The sequence below is a fragment of the Lynx rufus genome, unplaced genomic scaffold (assembly GCF_022079265.1).
Source record: "Lynx rufus isolate CCGP_SWC_20201006 ecotype Redwood Valley unplaced genomic scaffold, mLynRuf1.p SCAF_3, whole genome shotgun sequence".
Classification (NCBI taxonomy): domain Eukaryota; kingdom Metazoa; phylum Chordata; class Mammalia; order Carnivora; family Felidae; genus Lynx; species Lynx rufus.
Window position 1 is genome coordinate 83942255 of NW_025814845.1, and position 6735 is coordinate 83948989.

Consider the following 6735-nt stretch of genomic DNA (forward strand, 5'->3'; position numbering starts at 1 on the left):
CAGCTACTGTGTTCTAAGGGCCTTAGTAATCCTGAACTTCTTTAAACTTCCCAGATCATACAAACACAAGCTGTATATTTGCATGGCAGTTGGATTAAACCTGGCTCTTGCTTCCATTGAGGGTGTACAGCTTTGGATTACTAACTCATTTTATGATGAGTTCAATCCCCAGCATGGGCTCTAGATTTTTATTTAGGCCCACTTTTATGTCCAGGAAGGTAATCAGAACCAGTCCCAATTTATTGTAATTTTCTATTGCTTCTTAGGAAAAAAGAGGGGTGCTTCAGTATTCAGTAGTGTTCTATTTCCTCTTTACTTTTGACCTTAGAATATGTTGACCTTAGTATGTATTTCAGCCACTTTGTGACAAGATATTTTTAAACTTTTCCCATCATGCTTAATTATTTTTATGAATAAATTTGATCTTAATAATCAAGACCATTGTCAGAAATTAGAAGCTTAAAGCTTTAACTTTTCTAGAATTTCCTTTGGCCTATATTATGAAGTATTTTGTAATATTTTCCTAAAATGAATAGCTGGTTATGTCAACATTATATTGTTATGTTGAGATGACTGTTGTCCATTATCTTTCCATTGTATTTCATTTCTTATGTATTACATAAAATGTATCTATATATGCAGAGGTCTTTTTCTGAAATTTGTCTTCTCTTAAATTGTTTTATTTTTTATTTCTGTATCTGTAGTGTTCTTTTCAAATTCCTGTCAATTTATAGTATTTTAATATATATTTAATCAAGATCTTGTCATTCTCCTTTTTCAAAATTAACTTAGCTCTGCTCATGTGCTAATTTTTCCCAACAAATTTTAGAAATAACTTTTAGAGTTATGTAAAATTGAATTTGAATTAGGATTTTTGGATTAGACAGAAATATTACCTTTGTAATCATGAATGTTCCAAAACAATTATATATGTATATATATACATAATTATATACACATATATGTATATAATTTGCATTATTTAGTTTTATTTAGTTTGTTTTTATATTTTTGTTGTTCCATGCTTAATATTTTAAAATAGCCCAGTTTAGGATTATTAAGATGATCCTTTGCATAGTAGATGTTATGAGAAATCTTCTCATGTCTTCTGGGAAATAGGTCTATGAATTTTTTTGTGTGTATACATAGACATGGACTCACTGAATCATTTGTTATATGTAAAACTTTAGTAGATAATACCAAATTGTATTCCAAAGTGGTTAAATCAGTGAATCTTATGACTTTCAGTTGCTTCATATTTAAAAAAATAATAATGTTTATTTATTTTTGAGAGAGAGAGAGACAGAGTGTAAGTAGGGGAGGGGCAGAAAGAGAGGGAGACACAGAATCCGAAGCAGGCTCCAGGCTCTGAGCTGTCAGTACAGAGCCGGATGCGGGGCTCGAACCCACAAACCGTGAAATCATGACCTGAGCCAAGTTGGATGCCCAACCGACTGAACTACCCAGGCGCCCCTCAGTTGTTTCATATTTAACCAACACTTGATATTATCTATCTTTTTTTTTCTGGTAGCTATTCTGGTGGGCGTGTAGAGGTTTGTGTTTTGGATTATACTTCTATGATAGCTAACAAAGTTGAGCACCTTTTTATATGCCTATTTATCATTTGGGTATCATTTAGTGTGAAGTGTCTGGTGAAGAATTGTAACAATAGAGATTTACATTTCAGCGTGTAGAACTTTTTGTTAATCATGGATGTCAAATGCATATATCCCAATATTTGGGATTTTTTTCACTTTTTATTATAAGAAGTTATCAACATTAATGCATCCAGTTTTGCAGTTTTGCCTTTATTAACGGAGCTTTTGGCATAATCTTTAAGAAATTTTTACCTACCTCAACATCATGATCACCCATTTTTTTTCTAAAGGCATTAATGATTTTACCAATCAGACAAATATGCATAATTCATTACAAATTATTTTTTCCATTTGAATATACAATTTACCTAGCATCATTTATTACATCCCACAGCCTTATATCAGATGAAGATACATGCATTTGTTTCTTGACACACTCTTCTGTTCTGTTGGTATCATTGTCTAGCATTGTGCCTGTTTTTTCTTGATTATATTTTGTATAATTTTTAGATCAGTTTGTCTACACACACACACACACACACACACGCTCATAACGAGCTACAATGTTCTGTGGGAGGCAATTGAGTTTACCCTTCACTTGAAAAAACCACATCTTTACAACACTGAGTCTTTCTAGCCACAAAAGAGCATCACTTTAAATTTATTCTGGTCTCTTTAATTTTGCTAAATATTTTTTACTAGATTTTTAGCATAGAAGTCTTTCAGATCTTTTGTTAGATTTCTCTTTAACATTTTTTTGTTTAAGGTAAATGCTATTTATTTTTGTATTTAGAGTTTTTCTTTTCTTATTTTGATGCATATTTATAGATGTGTAATTGATTTTTCACACCAAGTGAAGTGGATAATTTAGTTATTAACTCACTAATTAACTTACTAAATAGTTTGTAAATTCCGCTGGAATTTTCTATGGATATAATGATGCCATCTATAAGTAATGACAATTTTGTTTCTCCCTTTCAAATACTCTATCTATATTCCTTCCTTCCTCCCTTCCTTCACTCATTCATTCTTCATTTTTGGCTTCCCTTCCTCTCACTAGAATCTCTACTATAATGCTAAACAGAAGTGGTGGTTTTAGGCACTGTTTCTTATTCCTCATCTCTGGGGGGCGTAATTTAATAAGTTGTCCATTAGTTATGATGCTGATTAAAAATATGGCAAATGCTTTTTATCCAAGTGAGAAAATATTTATCATGTAGTATGTAATGGTTATCATGAGTTTTTAACATGTATGTGATTTGAATATTAGCAAATGCTTCTCCATCTCTCATGTTGAAAATGATTTTCTTTTTTCCCCCCATGTGTGTGATAACGCAGTTTGACTTTTCCAGTGTTAAAATCAACTTACTTCCCCACAGTAAAAATAACTTATTCATGATGTGTTAAATGAATTTGGATCCAATTGCAATAAGTGAATATTTAAAATGTGTAAATTTAGGGGCACCTGGGTGGCTCAGTTGGTTAAGTGTCCAACTTTGGCTCAGGACATGATCTCATGATTTGTGAGTTTGAGCCCCACATCAGGTTCTGAGCTAACAGCACAGAATGTGCTTGGATCTTCTGTTTCCCTCGCACTCTCTGCCCCTCCTCCTCTCCTGCATGCGCTCTCTCTCTCTCTCTCTCTCAAAAATAAATTAACGTTAAAAAAATAAAGAGTGCAAATGTATGTTTTGGCAAAGTATCTTCCTGTGAAAACATCAGCACAATCAAACTAAATAGCCATCACCCTCCCCAAATGTCTAGTACTCTTTGGTGATCTCTTTTCCCATGACTTGAAGCCTCATCCCACCACCAGAAAATCACAAAGATACATTTTTGGTCACTATATATTCTCTAGAATTTTATACAGATGATATCATACACCAAGTACTTTTTTGAGGTCTAGCTTTTTGTTTCTCTGAGGGTGTTTTGAGTTCATCTATGCTACTATAGGTATTGATAGTTCATTCTTCATTGGTTGCTAGGTAGTATGAAAATGCCACAAATTGACTTTTGATTCACCTGTTGAAAGGCCCTTCAGTAATTTCCAAGTCTAGGTTTTCGTAAATTGAATTCCTATAAATATTGTGCACATCTCTTATATAGACATGTGCTTTCATTTCTCTCAGGTGAACACTAAGTGTGGAATGGCTTCATCATCTAGTAGGTAAATGTCCAAGATTTTACAAAATTGCCAAACGGTTTTTAAATGGTTATACCATTTTTAATTCTAACCAGCAGTTTATTGGAATTCCTGCTCTTTCTTTTCTTGCCAAATTTTGTATGGCCTGTCTTTTTAATTTTAGCCATTTTAATGGCTCTGTGCTGTCAGCACAGAGCCTGACGCAGGGCTGGAACTCACAAACTGAGAGATCATGACGTGAGCAGAAATCGGAGGCTTAACCGACTGAGCCACTCAGGTGCCCCTAAAATAGAATTTTCTTAACTCTGTGTAAACAGGGCCTGACTGGAGGAAAATGTGAAAGAATCAGATATTGGGAGAACACTTGCTACGTGTCTAAAACTAAGTTCTAATAACACTCCCGTCCATTTTTTTTATTTCCTCTGCAAAATCTGCCCTGTTTTTGTCTGTGCACACTGAACCTGTGGTGCCTTTGTGGTCTGTCTGAAAGTACATTTCCTTTCTACTACTTCTTCTCTTTCATATTCCCAGATGCTTCTTACTCCTTTTCTGCATCCACAGCTCTGATCTTATTTATATTTTATGGAAATAGATACGACAGTTCCATGAGTGGCACATTCCAATTCATTTCATTATTGTATGTCTATTACATCTTTTACCCTGGGGGTCAAAGGAAAGGACAATGCTCACTTTGGAAATACATATACTAAAATTGGAATGGTACAGGGAAGATTAGCATATCCTCTGAGCATGTGCACATGTAAGTTTGTGACACATTCCATATTTTTCAAAGAAGTGTATGAAAAGGTCTTCGACATCATTCTTCAAAGAATTGCAAATTATGGGACGCCTGGGTGGCTCAGTTAGTTAAGTGTCCGACTTTAGCTCAGGTCATGATCCATGGTTTGTGGGTTCGAGCCCCGTATCTGGCTCTGTGCCAACAGCTCAGAGCCTGGAGCCTGCTTCGGATTCTGTGTCTCCCTCTCTCTCTGCCCCCCCCCATGCTCTGTCTCTGTCTCTCAAAAATAAATAAACATTGTAAAAAATAAGAAAAAAGAATTGCAAATTAAAGCGACAATAAGATTGTTCCCATTACACGTACATTAAAATGACTAAAATCCAAAACATTGATAACATCAAATGCTGGCATGGATGTGGAGCAACAGAGAAAATACAACATTCATGCTGGTGGGAATGCAAAATGGTACAACTACTTTGGAAGACTGTTTAGCAGTTTCGAACAAAACTAAAGATATCCCTATCATACGACCCAGCAGTTGTGCTCCTTGGTGTTTACCCAAATGACTAGAAAACTTATGCCCACACAAAAATTTGCACATGAATGTTTATAATAGCTTTATTTATAATTGCCAGAACTTGGAAGCAACCAAGATGTCCTTCAGTAAGTGAAGGATAAATAAACTGTGGCCCATCCAGACAATGAAATATTATTCAGTACTAAAAAAAAAGCTGTTAAACCTTGAAAAAACATGGGAAAACCTTAAAGACGTGTTACAAAGTGAAGGAAGATAATCTGAAAGGCTGCAAACTGCATGATACTAACTATATGACATTCTGGAAAAGGCAAAACTATGGAGATGGTGAAAAAGATCAGTGGTTGCCAGAGTATAGGGGGAGAAAGGGATAAATATGTGGAACACGGAAGACATTTAGGGCAATGAAACTATTGTCTATGATACTATAATGTTTGATACCTGTCATTATACATTAATCAAAAACCATAAGACATATAACATCAAGAGTGAAGTCTAAGATAAACTATGGACTTTGAGTGATAATGATGTGTTACTATTGGTTTATTGATTGTAAGCAAATGTAACTCTCTGGTGGGGGATGCTGACAATGGGGTAGGTTGTGAGTGTGTGGGGGAAGGAGGTATATAGAAATACTGTACTTTCCACTCAGTATGGCTGTTAAGATAAAACTGCTCTGAAAATAAAGTCTTTTTCTTTTTTTAAGAAAGTACAAAGAAAGTACTTTTCTTAATTGGACTTCTTGAACCAGACACAATTTAGCGATGGTAACTTTAAATAATTGCTTTGTGAAAAGAATCCCCCAATTTCTCTAAATCAACAGAAGTCTGTGATCAAAATAGATGAACTATATTTTTAAAGAAATAATATATGTATTTATTATAACCAGACAGATGGCATGGACTGAATAGACATGCTATTGTCAAATTAACCTGTATATAATATAAAACATTTTTATGGGGTGCCTGGGTGGCTCAGTCGGTCCAACTCTTGGTTCAGGTCATGATTTCATGGTTTTTGAGTTTGAGCCCTGTGTCAGGGTTCATGCTAACATGCAGAGCCTGCTTGGGATTCTGTCTCTCCCTCTCTCTCTACCCCTTTCCCACTCATGCTCTCCCTCTTTCAAAATAACTAAACTGAAAAAAAAAACATAATTTTTAATAGTGTCACATGTAAACTATGCTTTAAATTGTCACAACCTACACTTAGAATGAGAAAAATCATTGTAAGTGAGTCATATTAAAAGATTATACGTGATATCTACACTACAAAGGTCATTGGGAAATTTTAGCCAGGTTGACAATAATCTAGAGTAAAAATTTGGTGATCCATGGACAAAATTCAGCCTATTTCTTTATATTTTTAGTCCCTAAGTAATTTGTTCAGTGGATTTGAAATTCTTGACACGGAGCACATATATTTTCTAGCTCATCACTAACCATTTCACTCCCTATTTACCTCCTTCTAGCCTGCTTCACACATTAACAAATCACCTGGGTTTTGAAAACAAGCATTGCCACCATTTCCTCATCTAATCTATTTTGTGATAATGTTCAGAAATATTGAAAAGTCAGTATGTTCTAAATCTTTGGAAATAAAATTCAACTGAAAATAGAAGCAATTAAAATTTTTATGTGTGACTTCAGCAAAACCAATGGAGTGGGAAACTCCAAAACCCTGTCCCTCCATAAAAGTAGTGAAGACTATGGTGACAGATGGT

At 34.6% G+C, this 6735-nt stretch overlaps 1 non-coding gene across 1 annotated transcript; it reads left to right on the top strand.

Moving 5' to 3' along the window:
• Positions 1–4423: 4423 nt before the first annotated feature.
• On the top strand, positions 4424–4529 carry LOC124521445 (U6 spliceosomal RNA). Its single transcript, XR_006964529.1, has one exon. It is a non-coding gene; the product is annotated as a U6 spliceosomal RNA (small nuclear RNA).
• Positions 4530–6735: the final 2206 nt, after the last annotated feature.